The following is a 20,785-nucleotide window of genomic DNA, read 5'->3' on the forward strand; positions in this document are numbered from 1 at the left end:
CCACCAGGACCTGACATGGGCCAGCCACACCGCCACTGTTGTCAAAAAGGCTACACGGTCTCAGACGACTGAAGAAATTTGGGCTAAGGCCAAAAATCCTCAGAGACTTCTACAGAGGCACCATTGAAAGCCTGCTGACTGGCTGCTTCACCACCTGGTACGGGAACTGTACCACCATGGACCGCAGGGCGCTAAGAAGAGTGAGGCGCACGGCCCAGCACGTAACAGGATGTGAGCTACCAGAACTGCAGGAACTGTACAATCAGCGGTGCCTCAGGAGGTCCCTGAAGATCATCAAGGACACATACCACCCCCACAACAGCCTGTTCTCCCTGTTACCCTCAGGGAGGAGATACAGGGTCCCAAAAGCACGCACAAATCGCCTGAGGGACAGTTTCTTCCCGCAGGCCACGAGACTCCTTAACACACACAAATAAACAATCATGTAGCAGCTGCTACCATTACATATGATAATTATGCCTATGTTATTTGCACCTGTGCAAACAGAATGTTTAATCAGGTGTCTACGCTAGAAAAGAAAAGGAAACGTTTACTGTTATTGCTTGTTGTTCTCTTGTTTTACTGCATCTATATGCCCTGTTTTTGCACTGTTATACTGTTATTTGCACTTTGTTGTAAAGGAGCCTACAGCACAAGAATTTCACACATGATACTTGTACTACGGAGTGACAATAAAAATCTTGAATCTTGAATCTTGATTTCTTCTGAACAGAGTGGCTGAGCAAATAGTGATTCAACTTACATGTATGCTCACTGTGTGTGTGTAAGGGGGGGGGAAACAAACAATCAAGATGGCAAGCAAATACTGTTCTGTATGTAGCTGAACTGGATAAAACAATCTAGATGACATGACAGGAAAATAACAGTCTAACCGACAACTAAATGCATATTGCAATCAATGGAAAGAAAATTTATATAAAAGGCCTTGATGAAAATGAAATGATATGGTGAGTGAAGTGGGATTGTGGTGTAGTGATTGGGAGTGTGTATGTGTGAGTGTGTGTGTGTGTGTGTGTGTGTGTGTGTGTGTGTGTGTGTGTGCGTGCGTGTGCGCGAAGAACTGTATCATTGGTTAACATGAATTGCAATGACCAAACAGAGAAAACAGAAACTCAAACTTAACAAACAGAAAATCCAAGGAAACAATAGGTTCTCGATCCCAACTCGTGAAATAGGCTACTTTGGTCAGGAACCCTGGTGTAATGTTCCCCTCCCATTCAACTCACTCTCACATTATGTTATCTAATGCTTCAGTATAGAATTTATTTGCACAGAGTTTCCCTTGTATTTTTCCACCAACTCTTTTCAGCTACACTCTTGCTACTGACCCAGACTTTGTTTGGTCAAGACTAATTGGAGAGTAAAATCCAATTCATTGAAGAGCGAGGCTAAAGATTAGGGAAATTCCATTAGCATATGGTTAGGGGTGACTGCATTTCGGTCCTGTATGAACTTCAAATGTCATCTGACTACCAATTAAATTCTAAATTGCAATTTATCTCAGTTAATTACCTCAATTAATATTCAATGGAACACCAAAAAGATTCCTACTTGATTTGTTCCAGTTTTAATTTAACATATCACGGCTCATAATCTGGCCATATGATATGCATCTCCATCAGACTTGTACTTCAGCCACTTTTATATTAACCCACTTTGAAGATGGAAGAAACTTTAAAGAAAGGAGAGAAAATGCTTACAACATGCAAGATGACAAAAGAACATGAAAAGAAAGAGAATATATAATATGAAAACAGAACAAAATATAAGTGTTGCTTATAAACCAAAGCCATTTGTAACTACTAGAACAGCCGTAAGCGGTCATTTTGACATGCCATGACAGCAGTGGGCGGCGGGGACGGGGGTCTTTGTTTAGAACATAGAAAACACTTAAAGCAGCTACGAGCAACTTTTTCGATTGTTATTAAACAGTATAATTACAATATTGATGCATCACATCTTACCTATAATAGTAGCTGAGATCAAAGCCGTGTGAATTGGAGATTGCTCCCTTGGATGATTATTAAGTCTGTGTCTGTCTAAACTCGCGTCAACAGGGGGCTCTCTCTCTCTCTCTCCTTACCGCCGGCCCGGCTACCCGGAAGTGAAACGCGGAAGTGAAACCCAGAAGTGAAATGCAGCTGCCTGCCTCGCCGTTTGCGCTGCCTAGCAACATAACATAAACAATGTGAACGCCACGCATATTCTCGCGAACATCTCTAGTTATATTCTAACAGGTTTTTTGGAAGTTATTTTGTGGTTATGGCCGAAGTGGCTGCTGCAAACCGTTTCATTTCACTTCCTGATCTTCCCTGGCCACAGACAGCCTACACTGGCCGATTCACTCGGGGCTCAAGCGAGACTACTCTGCGTTGGTCTCGTCGACTATTAGAGGTAAGATGTGATGCATTGATATTCAATTTATACTGTTTAATAACAATCGAAAAAGTTGCTCGTAGCTGCTTTAAATAAAAGCACCCACACAAGGTACTGCAGCAGCACCCTTGAAACATGACAGTAAGATGGCCAAATTAGATGAGCAACATCGCGTATGTGCATTTTAACAAGTTTAGTTTCCATAAGGAATTGTGCCACTTTTAGTGTTAAACCTCTACCCATGAACCCCTGTAGTGGCCGCTTGCGGCTATATTTTTCTGTATTGTTTTCACTTATTGACTAAACAATCACAGTTGAAATGCTCTCATTTTAAACCATCTTACCTAAAAATAACACGTTAACATTATCCACCAAACTTCATGGTTTAACGGAGAGCTGAATTCCTCTTGGACTGGATCTGGAGTCTTCCTGTATTCATATCGGTGATCAACCATGTGAATAGGTGATAATGGCCTTCTGAACCTATAGTATAGTAGGTGTAGCTAGGCCCTTTCTAACCAATACTGTATCTATAGCCTAAGGCTGATAACCTCTGATAAAGCCCATTCAATCGAGTGATAACATTCCAAACGGGTGGTTAAGTGCAGCCTCTTCATGGCTGATATCAGCTGTCTGAAAGCTCTGGCACTTTCAGAAGTCATTCTCTCTAGAAAAGTTCAGACCAACTGTGCTTCCATTTTCCCCATTGCTGCCTCAGTTCTCCAGACAGCAGCAGCACCATTTCTCCTTTCAAGCTGCTGCTCACGCAGGTCAAACCACTGACCTTCATGTTACGTGCTCTTGCTTCTTCGCACAAAAAGCAGTCACTATTTAAATCTGTAACATTAGTAGCCTACATAGGCTATCATAATTTGCAAATACATTCATGGTATATATTTTTATTTTGTAAGTGTAGTGCTACTTAACTTGCACTTATAGAACAATACCAATTAACATATGGCATTTGGTGGATCCAAAGCACCTCACAGTATCATGAGTGCATACATTTTGAGAGTGGGTGGCCCCAGTGGGATTCAAACCTCCAACCCTGGCAGTGTACAGTAAGTGCCATGATTTTGAGCTACACTGAACAAGTGGCTCCCTCATCAACTCAGACATGTCTCTCAGCAGTCTGTGGCCTCAATTATAACGAGCATTGTTGATTAAATATAAGAATCATCTCCGTTGGTTTCCATGTTGAAGTCTGTGTATGTTTCTGTGGGCTACAGCTGTAACTGTGGATGCTCTTAATCTTGACATGTTGATAGCTCCCTCACTTGGCCAAAAAGCATGCATCTATTTTCCACTGACATTTTAATTAGCTGCATTGGAGTGTAAAGCAAGATGAGTGAAAGTGAATGTTTTGATAAGTGTAATTGCAATGAATTTAGTGAGTGAGCTTTCAATTTGGCAATTTCTATTTTCAGTTATTCTGTGCTGCTTTTTATTACTGCCCTGACACAGTGTCCACTCAATAATGTGGCAAAAGAAAGAACACAATCTCACACTGCAATCTCTAGTGCAGTGGTTCTCAACCTTTTTACACAAAGTACCCCCTGAGAAATTAGTTGGCTCTCCAAGTACCCCCATGACCGACGTTAAAATACAGTCGGTACTCCTGCTCAGCCCGCACTGTTGGCTGGGCTCTTCTCTTCCTCCATCCCACCACAGCTGAATCCAAACCTAATTGCGTCGTTTGTTTGTGGATTCCCCACTTGCGCTGCTGACGGAGCCAGAGCCACTAGCAGCACATGTGACACTCGGTTCAGCGCTGCTACGCTATTAGCGTTAACACTGGAAGGTGTCGTGCCTGCAAACCGCTCTTGCGCTTGTGGTTTGTGCACGTTTCACTGACCTGTCCTCCTCGTTCACTTGTTGAACTTCATTGCTGCGGGACTCCTCCACACGTCTCTTTCCAGTTCGTTTTCAGCCAATTTTGCAACATGCCTGCTTTCTTGTAATCAATATTGTAGCTCTAAGTGTATGCGCAACAGGTAGTAGTGTCCGTCAGAAACGTCAGGAACAATTTTTTTTATCTTGTTCCTAAATCAACAACAATGTGGAAGTTATTTTAAACCCCATTTACATTCTCAAGCTTATTTTCATTAATAGTAGCCTAGTATTTTGATAGTATTACTGTACAACATGTTTTAACGTTGGTTTTATTTAACATAAAATAACATTGAGATTCCAGGGATCCCTCCGAGTACCCCCAGCAGGGGGCGCAAGTACCCCCGGAGGTACGCGTACCCCAGGTTGAGAATGACTGCTCTAGTGCCACTAATTTCCTTAAAATGTTAATTTAAAATTTAATAAAAAAAAAGGTTTGTGCAAATGCTAAACAAACAAGTTGTGACAGTATTTTTTTGTAGGTATCAAAGATTACGTGCAATGGGAATATATGATTTAGGAATGATTGAACTTTTGTATCAACAATTTCAATTACATTACATTAGCCTACATTACGTCATTTGGCAGACGCTTTTATCCAAAGCAACTTACAATATCACATTTTTGTCAGCAATAGAGCAATCAACTATGCAACACAGTCTATGACAACTACAATTTTTGAAGGAACAGTGGTACAAGTTTAGTTTAGGTTAGTAGGTTTTTTTTTTTTTTTTTTTTTTTTTTAAGAGAGAAAGAAGTTAGTTCAAGAAGGGCCCAGATGGAGCCTGAAAAGGTGTGTCTTTAGTCTTTTCCGAAAGATCGGCAGTGATTCGGCCATCCTGACCGAAGGTGGAAGCTCGTTCCACCATTGAGGTGCCAGGGACGAGAAGAGTCGCGAACGGGATGAGCGACTTTTGAGCCCCCGTAGTGGAGGAGGGGCGAGGCGTCCTGCACTGGTGGAGGAGCGGAGGGAACGGTGAGAGATTTGGAGCCTGGCCATAGATTGTAAGTACAGGGGGGCTGTTTCAATTGTGCTCATGGGCGTCGAACTTGGTGTAAATGTGTGTGTGCAGTGTGTGTGTGTGTGGGGGGGGGGGGGGGGGGACTGAACAGGGCGGGGCGTCTGGGGGACCTCCTCCAGAATTTTGTAATTGATACACCTGCAATTTTACATATTTTTACATTATTTATGTTTATATGTGATTCTCAATAATACATTAGCACCGAAATTAATTTTAAAAGCATCGTGCAGGTTGACATTTTTTAATGAATCTACATTTTTGGCTCATGATTAGTACAGACCTCCCCCACCCCCCTAAAGAAATGGAGGTCCCCAGGGCAGAAATATGGTGGGAAAAGGTAGCATTCTAAATGGTCACTTGTTGCTGGACCATTCAGCAGAACACCCAGCAAAAAGTGGTGGCCCAGCCGGCCTGACATCACAGGTGGCAGTTCCATTTGACCAGCTGCTTTACAAAAACGAGTCTAGATGCAGCTATGTGTGATTATCATTATTATTTCCGATATAATTAACAAAAATGTGAACAATGCACGCACTCTATTTGCCACAGTTGATAGACTGACTAACCTCTCTGTGTAGCACCTGAGTTCCTCTCTACTGTCAAATGTAATGAGTTTGCTGCCTTTTTTACGGACAAAATTATTAATATCAGGCAGGCTATTAGTGGCTCCACATCAAGAAATGCTGTGACATCATCCTACCCGCAGATCCCTAGTTCGATAAATTTGTCCCAGTTCAGCGTTATCGACCACGACATCTTAGAGGAAACTGTGCAAGGCCTTAAATCATCTTCGTGCTGTCTCGATACTTCCAACAAGCTTTTTTAAAAGTGTTTATAACTGTCTGTCGTCGGACCTATTGCAAATAGTTAATAGCTCCCTTTTGACCGGCACTTTTCCTGAGTCCCTGAAAACTGCAGTTATTAAACCCCTACTAAAAAAGCGTAGCCTTGATGCATCGGTAATCAGTAACTACAGACCAATATCTAATCTCCCCTTTATAGCCAAAATAATTGAAAAGGTTGTTTACCTACAACTCAATAGATTCCTAACCTCAAAATTTGAGGTTAGGAATCTATTGAGTTGTAGGTAAACAAACAACCTTTTCAATTATCTAGGAGATCATTTAATGATCTCCTAGATAAACTCCAATCAGGCTTTCGCCCCCATCACAGCACAGAAACCGCACTTACTAAAGCCATAAATGACATCAAAATGAACACAGACTCAGGCAAAAATTCGATTCTAGTGCTACTGGATCTTAGCGCTGCATTTGACACTGTTGACCACTCAATTTTATTGGACAGACTGGAAAACTGGGTTGGGCTATCGGGTACGGTCCTCCAGTGGTTCAAGTCCTATCTTCAAGACAGGAAGTACTTCGTCTCCATTGGCAATTACACATCTGACCTAACTAGGATGACTTGTGGGGTGCCTCAAGGATCCATTATGGGGCCCGTTCTCTTCAACCTTTATATGCTCCCTCTAGGCCTAATTATGCAAAAAAAACAAAGTAGCCTATCATAACTACACAGACGACACTCAGTTGTATATAACTCTTTCCTCAGCTGACTATGCCCCCATAGAATCATTGTGCCAGTGCATTGATCAAATAAATAACTGGATGTGCCAGAATTTCCTACAGCTAAACAAAGACAAAACAGAGGTGATCGTCTTTGGCCCCAAAGAACAAAGGCTTAAAATCACTGCACGCCTTGAGTCTCGATCCCTGAAGCCTAAGGATCGAGTCAAAAATCTTATTATTGATTCCAAACTCAACTTTAATTCCCACATTAAGTCAATCAGAAAATCAGCTTTTTATCATCTTAAAAATATAGCAAGAATTAGGGGATACATGTCCAGACAGGATCTAGAAAAACTAATTCACACCTTCATCTATAGTAGGTTAGACTACTGCAATAGCCTTTTCTCTGGTCTCTCCAAAAAAGAACTTAGGCAACTTCAACTCATTCAGAATGCTGCTGCTAGAGTTCTAACGAAGACTAAGAAAGCTGATCATATCACTCCAGTTCTTAAGTCCTTACACTGGTTGCCAGTGTGTCATAGAATAGATTTTAAAATACTGTTATTAGTCTATAAATCACTTAATGGCCTAGGCCCAAAATACATAGCTGAATTGCTCCCACGCTACGAACCGTCTAGAACTCTTAGGTCAACAGGGTCCAGCTTATTAACACATTGAGTGCCACAGCGCTTCAGTAAAATTGTCTGCAGCCTGTGCCAGATTCACTTCCATTCAGTTGAAAACAGCTATAGAATTTTTTCTATTATGGCTATATTGACGGGGCTGGACTTTAATGAAACATTGAACACTCCTGCTTCTTCCAAAGAAGAAATTTTGTTTCTAGACAGTTCCATTATGAAATGACAGCCTCTGAAAAAAGTGCACTTTCAAGGGTTTTCTGTCGTTTTTTTTTACTTTCCAAGATATAGTCACTTTTATGAATACCTTTTGCACTCTAATTTCGAGCACATTCACTGACTCTGGCTGGTGTTTTCTGATGTGGTGGCGTGGTGTGGTTTCTGTGCAGCCTGCATGCCACCCCCCCCCCCCTCTCCCCCCCCCCCCTTCTCCACCTCTGAGCTGCGGGCTCCTCCCACACGCACAGAGTTTGTTTTCTCGACTCCGTTTTTGCCCCGGACGGATCCCAGCGCGCATCAAGGAAATGATGCGCGCTGGCAAACGCGACTGAACGAAAAGGCTTGGCCGTTCGGCTTCGGATGCTGGCTTTCTGGCAGGAAATCGTGTGGAGATAGATAGAAGCATAAGAGCTCAGTTGTGAGCGCGGATGCAGCCGAGCCCACTCTCCGCTGCAGACAGAGCAATATATACGGCTCTGGCTGAAGCATGCATCGGTTTCCTCTTTGATCACGTCTTTCCCTGCTTTCTCCTGCACAAAGTAAAGGATCTGAGGTGGGTGGCGCAGCTTCCGTGACGATGTTTAAGGTGGCGCCGTGTGATCCCTTGAAGGGATTCATGCTCACTGGCTGGGTACGACCTTAAACAGCAGAATTATGGAATAATATGAATAATGATTCTAGGACGTCCACAGACGTCCTTGGCACTCCTCGTTACTTTTTTTTAGGACGTGCACAGACGTCCTTGGCACTCAATGTGTTAACTGTCCCTAGGATCAAATCAAATCATGGGAAGGCTGCATTTACCCACTATGCTTCTGCTAGCTGGAACAAATTGCCTGAAGACCTCAGATCTGCCCCAACCTTACTTACTTTTAAAAATAGACTAAAGACTTTTATGTTTACCGTCGCTTTTAACTGCTGACAGCTACTATGCAAACCCAATGAGTCCTCTATAAGTTTTTAGCTCTTTTTGCAACTGCAAGGTTGTACCCTAGTTGTTGGACTTTCAGCCGCTAGCTCCAGTGACGATTTCAGCTAAAAACAGGGTGTAAATGACATATTTTCAAGTTAACTTGGCATCACAGGGCTTGTGGAGACTTGCATTATGCCAGGTGAGCAGTATGGAAGCACTTTATGTATTCTTTCTGTTGTTTTGTATGTTTTTGCTCTTGGCCCCCATCACACTCAGCAGACAGCTCTCTGTGCCTGCCACAGCTGGAGTGCAGTTCTCCTATCTTGGTGGGCGATGCGTCCAGAGTGCTTTACCCAGTGCACTGACTGTATGAGAGTACCTCATAGGACCCCACTTCAAACAAACGGAACTATCCCTTTAATGCACTTTTTATACTCTTTTTTTTAAGTTTTGTTGTGATGCTTTTAAATGTCCATTTTATTCTCTTCTTTTCTTTTCTTTTCCTGTCAACCATTTTATGTGAAGCACTTTGAATTGCCTTTGTGTATGAAATGTGCTATTCACCTTATGTAGCCACGCCCATTTGACCTGGTTGTGTGGCCGTATCAAAACTTCCGGCTAAAAATAATAATAAAATAAAATAAAAAATGGCTGCGCTGCTCCAATATCATCTAACTCTGAATTAACTAATAATTTAGCCAATTGTATGTAACATACCAAATAAAAGCAAACCGCAATGTCTAAGAATGCAACGCCATGTAACTGGCTCGTTAAGTCTCGCATTCCAGGGAATTACGTTAACGTCTGCGGGTCTTTATTGACGTTAATGGCTCGCGCTGCTATCGCGCTGCCTCGGAGGAGAGGAAACCATCTGAAGCTTTCTTTGTTGGAGTCCAGGTATGTTTTACAAGAAAGTGCTCGTCATTGTCGACGATAACGTTATCTGACCTGGCTAACAGTGGATACTCGCTTGCTTGCTGTGTACCGGCTCAAAGTAGTAGGCTACGTTATTTATTTTACCCCTTCACTGTCCGCTCCAAAAACAACTCTTTTATTTTGCGCCGTGACCGCCGGAAGTGTTAAAAGGACCCGGAAGAATTTGGTCCACTGTAAGGTCTGAACATAAGGTGAATACAAATAAACTTGACTTGACTTGACTTGACTTATTCTTTAATTCCATTGCTATATATACACCGCTCCACAATTTAATGCAATGTGGTCTCCAACCTGCACCATGCTCTTTAAAGAGATGCTACAAACACAGGAGAAGTGTCTGTGTATCCCCATGCTCAATTCAGTCTCATACTGTAAGTTGTTTTGGTTAATACCTTTGCTACACCGATTTGGTTCAAGATTTAACCCTTTTGACCACTTGAGAATTGATAAAAATCCCTCCAAAATATCACATTAAGACACCAAGATGTCGAGGAACACCACAACTCATGCTGTGATTTGATATAAAAAACTTTTGACATTTGAAGATTTCTGTAAAAATGACATTTTTCTGCTATATTGGGTAGCGAGCACTTCTGTTCTGGAAATTGGTCAGAAACCCCAATTATTATCATTATACTGTAACCCCTGGTGGTTATATTCCAGAATTAAAAGCACTAGTATAAATAGAATTAAATGTCATTAGAATTAAAAATCCCACTCCCCAGAGTTAAATTATCCCCAATTAAAAATGTGTAGCCTACATTACAGTTGCTGCAACATTAGTTTGTGTCAAGCTAAAACTAACTGGTCATGTCACTTTAAGAAAGTGAAAACAGATCATAGTTTGTTTACTAGTCTTTTCTCACCTGATGAGGAGACAGCCTATCGTGTCTATGTTTTATCTGCTTCTGATTGGCTTATGTAGATGGCCATCACCTTTCTGGTGTTGTGATTGGTGAAGGGGCGGGTCGAAGTCAAGAGCATTGGATTGAGAGCCATGTGTGTGCGTTGTTTTCTGATCACTGGAGTTTGGGTGTCTATGGTCTAACCTGCCATCTTCTCTCCTCACGTAGCGGCCATTTAGTGAAGTAAGTGCAATAAATAAGAAAGCTATATGTAGTCTCACAGATTTGTGATGAGCCTGTATTCCAGTCAAAGGTTTTCGGCCAGACTATCAGACTTTTCGGAGCCCATCTCAAATACTTTTGCTGCTCAGCTAAGGCTAGTTAGCATGCTAGGCTAGCAAGGCTTAATGCTTTATGAAGTCGACTGGACCGCACCTGGCGGATCCTCAGTTGCACCTCTGGCCTCATGGGAGCTCCAGTTGCGCAAATCTACACCAGTCAGCGCACCGGGCGGATCCTCGGTTGCACCTCTGGCCACATGGGAAGGGAGAGACCAGCCGTTTCTCTCCACCCTCACCACCGGGAGGAAGTATGGATTGCACGGGAGAGACCAGCCATTTATCTCTACATCGCCACGGCAACCCGGACTGTGTTTACTCCATGAGAGGGGGACCAGTGCTCAGGCAGTAAACAGGAGACCGTTTTTGTGAGTAACTCAAACAGTGCACTGCTCGGGAGAGTGAAGAAACCTAAAGCAAAGTTCAGGTACCCCAACACACAGCACCCAAGCCCTCAGGCCTGCAATGAGGGGTTTTATTTTGTTTTCTTTTCTGTATTGCCAGCTGTTGTATAAAATGTTGTGGGCCCACACATGTAGGCTACAGTAATCACAGGTTGTTTGTGATTAATTCATAAAATTGAATTATACTCTAAAAGTTAATAATAGCTGTTAATGATTTAGTGGTAGATTAATAACAGCATTAAAAGGTAATAAGATATAAAAAAAAGAGGTTTAAAGGGCACTTACGTGTTTTTTTTTAATATTATTATTTTGGTATTGCAATTCACATTGTTGGCTAATACCAGGCCATTGAAGCCTATATATTTTTGTTTAACCTATAACTAGGTCCTAAAAGAACACAAAGGCCCTGTCTGATTCTCAATTGAACGTGCTTTATAGGTGGCATTTCTAGGTAAGAAGTTGTAATTAGGCTGTCTGAAACCAGTTTGATACATAAGTTCACTGAATTTGCAACCTTTCTAGGTACCTGGTTATGGATAATTTTCGAGGAACCATACCATGCACACTTTGGTGGGTTAGACGCCCACAAAGCCGACCGCATTAGAAAAAAGTGAAACAACGTTGGCTAAATAACAAACATATTTAACTTTTTTTTCGTTTTTATTCTAGGATAGTCAATAACGTCAGCCTTTACTTAAATGTACTGCAGTCAGATGTTTGTACAGTGTCAGGAAAGTCACTTTTGAACAATAGTAGGAAGCATCTTACCTGACGGTGTTCTGGAAAGCAGCCAGCTAGTTAGGTTACTAATATAACTAACGTTAGAGAACTCGCTCCGCCCGCCCCAAAGCAGGACTACACAGCCAGGATGATAGCAGCATTGCAAACTACACAGCCAGGGTGATGGCAGCATTGCAAACCTTCAATTGTAAGTGGAGTTCGTTTTAACTGTGCTTTATTAAATGATAAGCTGTCATTACTTCCCATTTGTAGCGTTTGTAACATTTTCGTTCGCTGGGTTTTACGCTTTTAATTTGAAGGCAGAAAGGGGAAATGGTGGTAGATTGAATTGACACTGGTCTGTCAATTCTATCAGTTCATATGTACCATTTCCGTTTTTCGCCTTCAAATTAAAAGTGTTCACTGTAGCCTGTGAAGCCTCGACCTTTCTGGATTATAAAAGTAGTATAACGTTAGAGAAAACAGCCCCCAGCCATGCCATTTTATACAAATTTATTGACAAATGCTTTGGGATTCAACTTGATCAATCTTGGTCAGAAAAAATCTTGTATATTCAATGGAAACAGCACCAGTGCGACCTGTCGCGTGCAATGCTACCTTCAAGCATGAGGACGTCTATATTAAAATTAGTTACCTAATTAATCAAGTATCTAGTTAGGTAGCTAGGTGATAGGAGCTCACTTGAGTTACAGACAGACCCAAAGTGTTCATGGTGAACTAATTTCATTTTATTTCATTTATTTTATTTAAGTCCAAGTTTTTGTAATACATATTATATTTTTACTATACCAAAAATCATTCATCTGGAGCAACCGGAAGTGTAGGGGGCATTAGTGAGTAAACAGTGAGTCGTATTTCCGGGTTGCTCCAGATGAATGTTTTTCGGTTTTTCAAAGACAGAAAAGTGGATTTTATGCAACAATTTGGAAGTGGCAACTATATTTATTTAAAAGAAGAGGATGTTGGCCATCGGATAGCGTCTTCAGGTAAGGGTTCGTTTTTATACCTAGACATGAGAGCGGCACGATTGTCTGATTGGAAATGCGTCGTGGGTCGCCGGGCGCTAATGCTCAGTATATGAGCGAGAAGCGCCCGGCTAGCGGGGTAAACACTGGGCATGTCTGTAAAGGGGGAAGTCGTGGGTACCCATAGAACCAATTCTCCTTCAGATATCTTGAGGTGAGAGGTCAAGGAACCCGTTTGAAAATGGCCATGCATGAAAATGGTAGCTTCAGTCAAATGCCAAGTCGCAGTGCACTACTATTTGGAATCAGCATTCAGTGACCATGAATCCACTTTGTATCTCAGGCCCGGCTATTCCTAAGATGACAGCATTCTCTTGACCAAAAATTACAGGGTTTTGGATAATCAATCACCTCCACTCTCACTATTTGAACCAGGAATGTATGTCATACAGTATAACCAAGGTATGTTTACCAAGTTATTTTGTCCATATGTTAGCCTATATCAAATCAAACATAAACATCCAGGCCCGGTGTCATTTCAATCATGAGAGACTCTTAATATAATTTTAACAAACTTTATTGAATCAGAATAGACGGTTTGAGTATGGCGTATGACTCCATGATGTGACGCTCCTCTTGCTTATGAGAGAGGGCGTCGGTGCTGTATGAGATAGGACATCCCCCCTAAGGGGATTTGTTTCCAACAGGAGTCATGACATTGGTGGTGATCTGGGGAGGTGGTGGGATGAAGCTTTTTGCTCTGGAGATGCTGGATGAATGCGTGATGCTGACACAAGGTGAGTGATGACTGCACAAGTGTGATTTAAGCTGTGGTGATGGGGGCTTATATAGTACCAGGAGAAGGGCATTTATGATGTCATAACTGATGTCATAACTGATGTCATTTGGGAGAAGGGCATTTATGATGTCATAACTGATGTCATTTGGGCAACTGACGTCACACTGCAAAGGTGACGTCATGGAGAAGGTGACGTCGGAGATGGTGACGTCATTTAGTGACGTCATTTGGGCTGAGGGGTATGACAGCATGGGGTGCTCTATTAATGCCTTATTTGGTCTTCCATGATTGAAATTCAGTCTACGACTACACTTCATCAGCTGTCCACTACAGGCAGGAGCTTCCAGCAGCGTGGGACTGGCTGGACAGTACCATTCCATCAAAAGGACAATGCCTGGTGTCAGGTTGAGCCGAGGTATGCTGATTTAACCATGTCACAATGTCCAGTATGTGATAGGAAACAGGGAAATGTGGCTATGCCATCAGAACTGGGAGTAAATAGCGGAAGTGACAGACGAGAGGGACACGCTCCAGCAAGCAAGGGGAAATTGAATCCCGTCTGGCTTAATGCCTCTGAAATGATGCGTCCTTTGCACTTCTGTGTGGAGGCCCTGTTTATTTTGCCACCCTGTGTGCCTTTCATTTATTACAGTACATCGGGCCATTTCCAGCTTGTCAGATGGACTACTGTACAGGAAGCTATGCTAGTGGCTGGACATTTGGGTCAAATCTGTGTGAAACCTCAGTGGACCTGTGCGGACAAACTGCAATATTCTATCTTATTAAATCAAAAGCTATAGACAGTAACATTCTTTATCAACAATCATGACATCACATCAAGTAGTATTATAACATTATAAACATTGTGTTATGATACGGCCTTAGGTGAGGGATCATAGGCATGATGTCAGTCTGATTTCCTTCATATTTAGAATATCATCTTTTCCCACTTATTAAGCTTCACTAGTATTTATTGTAGTGCACATATTGTTGTTGTAGTAGCGCAGGTTTAGCACTGGGAGGGCACTGGTTTGAAGAAAATAATTAGTAGCCTTGCTTATATCCAGTAGGCTTATGGTAAGCAAATATCTTAGATTTGTAACTTTAATAACCAACTATCATTTTTGGTTCAGATTTTTTTCAAAGGGTCTCATTCGCATATATTGTTGGAGTGAAACTCTTTATTAAAATCACAATAGGCAGGCTATACTGTAGATGAATATCCTACTATAATCTATAGGCCTAATTATATACTGTATGTATTTATTATTTATTTATTATAGAATTTATTTAGACAGTCTGTATGTAAAAAACAATTTGTTCCAGCTGGTTGATTTGATCAGTCTAGCAGCTAGACTCTAGCTTATACAGTTCACAATTTGTATTGAATACTGAATTGACAGGGGGAGGGTAAATAAACAAATTATTGTCCAATCCACAGATTGCAAAGGTCACTAAACAGATGAAGACTGATTGATGATTGGCGTGTTTGATGACATAATATAGCCTGTGTAATAGCCTTCATACCAATACTAGCCTTAATGGTTCATGTTTTTTGGCATTCAATAAATCATCAGAGATATATCAGAGTCTGATCAGGAGCTGCTAAATAAGTGGGTGTTAAGTGGGCGCTACATTCACGCATATTAATTAAACATAGGAAATATAACATCCAATGTTTCACCAAAACAAACATAAATTTTAAACTACTGGCTGCTGCAACTGCATAAGGTTGCGTCCTCCTTAATCAACCGCCGCCTATGAGGCACTGACCCCGGGTGTTTGCTCCTCCTGCCCGCTGTGTGTGGTCTCCCAAGTTCACGTCATTTGTCAGCTCTCTTCGTGACCAGAAAAATAATTTCCAGGCTTTTTTCCTCTTTTTTTCTTCCAGTGAACGCTCGTGAGCAAGTATTTTTGTACGGAAAATATCCTAATTGTGTTTGGTTTGTTTAATTTCTGTGTTTGCACTTTCCACCATACATTTCCTAAAAGTCTGGTCATGAAAATCTGGGCTCTGTCGACAATATGACGCAACCACTGAATTACACAATTAGAGAGCCTCGCTCACATGCTTATCAAAAGTTGAATCGCCCACATACACTGGTTTTACCAGCGCCAGATAGGCAGTATATGAATTCACACAGATTGGAACCTGCTACATTGCTGACAGTCATTGACAGACTACCAGGCACATTGTGTGAGTAAGCAATTATTATTTTTGCATTATCCAATTAATTTAGGCTGTGTTTCAAATGTTTAAGGTGGAGGTGGCCCTCTCTTGGCCAGCTGCCACTGCTTTTTAGAGATACATTTTCACCCCACCAACAGGGATTCTGTGCTTATTTACTTAAAGAACATATTTCAAAATTCCAATTTCTCTCCCTAATGAGATCAGTAACTGGCATCGGCCTCCTTGGCATTTTGATATATTAAGAAAGATGGCTGTCTATTGGGAATGATCTTATGTAGACCTCTATTTCATGAAAGCCTTTCTGATCACAATGCCTCTGTCACCCATCTTCTAAATAACCTGCCATCTGCAGAGAAACAAACATCCTAAACATCGGGTTTTAAGTGACACAATCCCAATTTAAAAACTCGTCTCCAACTTGTGTGACTAAAGCATTATTGCCATGCGCCAAGGATTGCATGTGATCCGTTCCAGTCACACAGATGATTGAGGAATCATTGTCCACCTGAGTATTCAGACTGGGAGTGATGCTGTCACTCACTGCCTGTCACTGTCAATTACACATGGGTGTCGAGATGTGTGAAAATCCAAATGTCCCATGTGGCACCGGTCTGCTTGTGTGCGCCCTTGCCCAAAGTCAAGCAAGTATCCCCTCTGACGGGTAGAATGATAACTCTACTCTCCCCATCGGCTGTATTAAAAATATTCATTCTGATCTCTGGAGGCATGTACTAAACACATTTCAATCGTGCCTTAGAGGACAGGCAAGTAAGATAAAATATTGCAAAGTAGAGTGGCATCATGGCACGCCTCTAACGTTCAGTCAGCGGGCTTTTGTTACACCTGCTGCTGATAGGCAGCTACTGTAAATGATTGAGAATAAAGGATAAAGAGACTGAATAGTACAGTATTTCATATTAACACAATTTATATGACGCTTTCCAATGCACAGTGTAGCCCAGTGGTGCCCAACCAGTAGACCAGGATCTACTGGTAGATCTCAGGGTGCTAATTAACCGGTAGATCCCAAAATCCTTTTTGGATAATGAGTGAAACTTTGTAGGATAGTGTAGTCAGTCAGAATTCAACCAGTCTGTCAGTCAGTCAGTCCGGTCATGTACTTTGTTGTCACATAGACTACTACCTGTCAAAACGCTCATGGAAACCACCTGACATCCTTGATGGAGACACTTGCTTTAACTAGGCGTTCATGTGCACATGATGGCTGCCTGCAGGCACTGATATACTTTTGCTGCGTCCGTTTGGAGCATATAGGGATTTGGATAGGATGGGCACGACCGACGCTCCAAATGGATGCGGGATACACACGCGAACGCATAGCCAATTACAGCACTCTGGACAGCTAGATCTTGTGCTGTTGAAAAATGTAAAAGTAGATCTGAAGTGTAAAAATGTTGGGCAGCACCCCTGGTGTAGCCTATGTTTTGGAGAGAATCAGTGTTTTTGGTTTTTCCTGTTTTCTTTACCGTTTTGGATTAACAGGGCTGAGAGGGATTTCTGTCTATTCTTAGATTCAATGAATACACCACTGCTGGTCTCGAGATATTGTGTTGGAACTCAAAGGAACCAGGCGTGACCACAGGACCCAGATGACTATTAAAGGCAGTGTTAGAAAGAGGGAGTGTTTGATGTTTGTTTCTCTGCAGGCTAACCATCTTCCTGCTGCAGAAGTACACGGGTCAGCCGGGGCTAAAGCCAGCTTTACTGGCAGAGGAAGCACCTCAGGCAGATGGGAAGCGGGGATATGTTGACATACAATCAGTTCTCAATTCAAATGGAGGTTTCGTGAATACAGAAGGCCAACACAACGGCTGCTCCCTGCGTGCTATTTCATGCATGTTTGTCATCTTACACACTATCTGATTTCTGACTGTTCGATGTTATTGAGCAGGATGCCTGTCAATGACCTATTTCATTGATTTTCATGCTGAATGGCATTCTAAAAGCAATGGAAGGTGAATTACTGTAGATGCTATCACAACACTATGATACTGTCCACTTTCAAAAGGGAAGTGCATCCCTTGAGAGTCTTCGTTGTTAATGATAAATATTAATGAAAAGCTTTACAAATATTTAGCAGCAGTGAACTCAATATATGACTGATTTGACATGACTCTTCGTAATACAATGATGTTGCATAAAGGTATTTTCAGACGAGATATGAATAATTTGTGGGAATAAATCATACGTCAATTAAAAATAATTCTGACTGATATAGGCTATCTCTATGAAATTCATCAACAAATAGTTTTTGTTTTTTTATTCCGTCCCTGGTCTGAAATGACCTTAAACACAACACAAGTAGGGTTGGCACGAGGGACGATGGCATCGACCATCGTGATGGGCCGACCCCCCCATCGACCTCTGAGCCTTCTACATCGGATCATCGTAATTAATTATCTGTTCGAATTAAAATTGTGCCATTTTAATAATAAAAGAGGCCAAGTCCACTTACCGTGACGCACGGGGGACGCGCCGGCGGCATTAAACAAGCGCACCCAGTTAAGTTCAGGGAAGCCTCCCCTCCCCCTCCTCCTCCCCCTCCTCCGCTCCACTGCCTCTCTGAACTGGGTGCGCTTGTTTAATGTCGCCGGGGTGTCCCCCGCGCGTGAGAAGTCGGCTGTGTTGTGAAAACCTTTTAAGACAAAGAAGAAACTTCACGTTCTTTCCTGTTTTCAACCCAAAGTGAGTACAAGTCTTCAACCGTGAATTGAACTCGCCGGTTTCCAAAGTGAAAGTTGGAGTCGCTCCATAGATACAGCAGCAGCGTTTCTCTAGCCATTTCCCCTAAACTCTCTCATTACATTAGGTTCAAAAGCCCACGCGAATCTAACGTTATATCAGCCAGTAATTCAGTCAGTTTTCTGCCAGCTAGTTAAATTCAACACACACACGTTGTTGGTGAGGATATGTAACGTTAACGTTATTTGTTTTGCGCCATTCAAATTGCTGGTAATGACAGCCACTGCCCACTTCAGTCACCTGGCTCTGTGCTGTAGCACAGAGCAGAGGCTACTAGCCTATCCAAGCCTGCTGGTATCATGTCGAGCTCAGCTGTCCTGTTGTTAACGTGAACGCATTGCAGCGACTAGCCAAATGGCATTACAGCAACGCAGCGACTTAATAAATAATGAATTATTCCCCCAACCCCCACCCCCACCCGTCAATGATGATGCCATCGTCCAAAACGATGTTTCACTGTAAAACAATCACAATGGGTATTTTGACGACATCGCACAACCCTAAACACAAGACATTAAAATGCAATACAGTACATTAACATACATACACAATACAAACACAAATGACATACACAAAACACAAGACCACATATGTGCACAAAAGCAAACAAAGGAATGGGAAAGGGGGGTGTTGTTGTATTTACAAAGGATCCAGAAGATCTTTGTTGTCCTATTGAACACATACGTTACACATAATTGGGTAAGGCATTCAAATATGATCTTATTGTATCCCACATACCCTCTAGGCCGGGATCAAAGTGCCTTAGTGTGGCGGTAGCTCTTTCCATCCCTATCGAATCTATAAACTCTTCCAACCAACTGCTCAAACTAAAACAGGATGGACTTCTTATCTTCCAATTCATAACAATTTTCTGTTTAACAGCAAGACAACCCAATTTTACAAATCTTATTTTCCTTACAGATAACCCATCTACTTTGCCTCCTAGTATACTGTACATGGAAAGCTCAAGGATAAGAAATCTTGCCCAAGTTTTCCCCTTGGAATACCTACTTGAGGCAATCCATTGCATTTTTACAACATTTCGGACATCTCTGCAATGCAGCATTCGTACAATTTTTGTGATTTTATCAGCATTAATTTTGAAGGTTTCAGCAACAGTTACACATTTTCTGCAAGATATAGCTCTTATAATGACATTTTCACAGTTGGATTATTTTATAACAACTGTAAACTTGAAAGGAATGGCTTATTTACATCATCATTGATTAGCTGTTAGATTTCTTTGCGTGGTGTGGCCAAGGCAGGAGGAGTGACAGCGTTGTCACAGTAGATCACAGTCTTGGAGGACTATCTCTGCTCTCCAGACTGATCCTGATAGCATCTGTGTTCATCTCTACCTTACCTGAGATCCAGACCCTCTATCAGATCTCCAACCTAATCATGCAGTCCTGCTGACTTCAGCCCTGCAGCACCGGGTGCCGCAAGGGGACTTCCATCGTGTTGAAGGGGAAACAGTTTCAAGCACTTTCCATTTGGGAAAGTAGAGGAGGTGATCTGTCCTTGGGGGAGGTCCTCTCAGTATGATGGTCAATAATCTCTGCAGTGTCTGCTCTGCTGCCTTTGAGCCTTTATAATCTTCAAAAGAACCATGCAGTTAGCTAAATCTAAAGAACATCTAGCGCTCTGTAAAATTAAGCCATCACTGAAATGTTGGGATTGCCTTCTCAAGTCATAAAGACAAGGGGGGGGGATCATTGTGATTTAGAGAATTGTTTTGATATCTCAATGATTGTATCATGTTATATTCTCACACTTGTATAAAAAGTACAAAAAAGGCACGCACATCCAGTGAGGGGTTAAAACCAGGTGCAGGACCGAAGTGCAAATAAGTAATAAAAATAGAGTCCGCACACTGGCAGCTGCTCCCAAATATTTATTTGACCACAAAAAAAGTGACGTTTCGGGCAAAGCCCTTCCTCAGACATGAATGTAGTGTAGGGACACACCCCTTAAGTACCCTCGCAGGGGTCACCTGACACATCATGTGATACATAGAATTAAACAGAATTAAACATACAGTGCACTTGTTCACATAATCAAATGGCAACTGGCAATATCAAAACGTAATTGTCTCAAAGGACAAGTAATAATGGAAGTTTTCAGAACAACTTGAATATCACATAAACTAGGGTTATCAGGTATACACCCATTACACCGTCATAATGAAATGTAATATTTAA

This window comes from Poromitra crassiceps, assembly GCF_964638095.1.
Source record: "Poromitra crassiceps genome assembly, chromosome: 5".
Lineage (NCBI taxonomy): Eukaryota > Metazoa > Chordata > Actinopteri > Beryciformes > Melamphaidae > Poromitra > Poromitra crassiceps.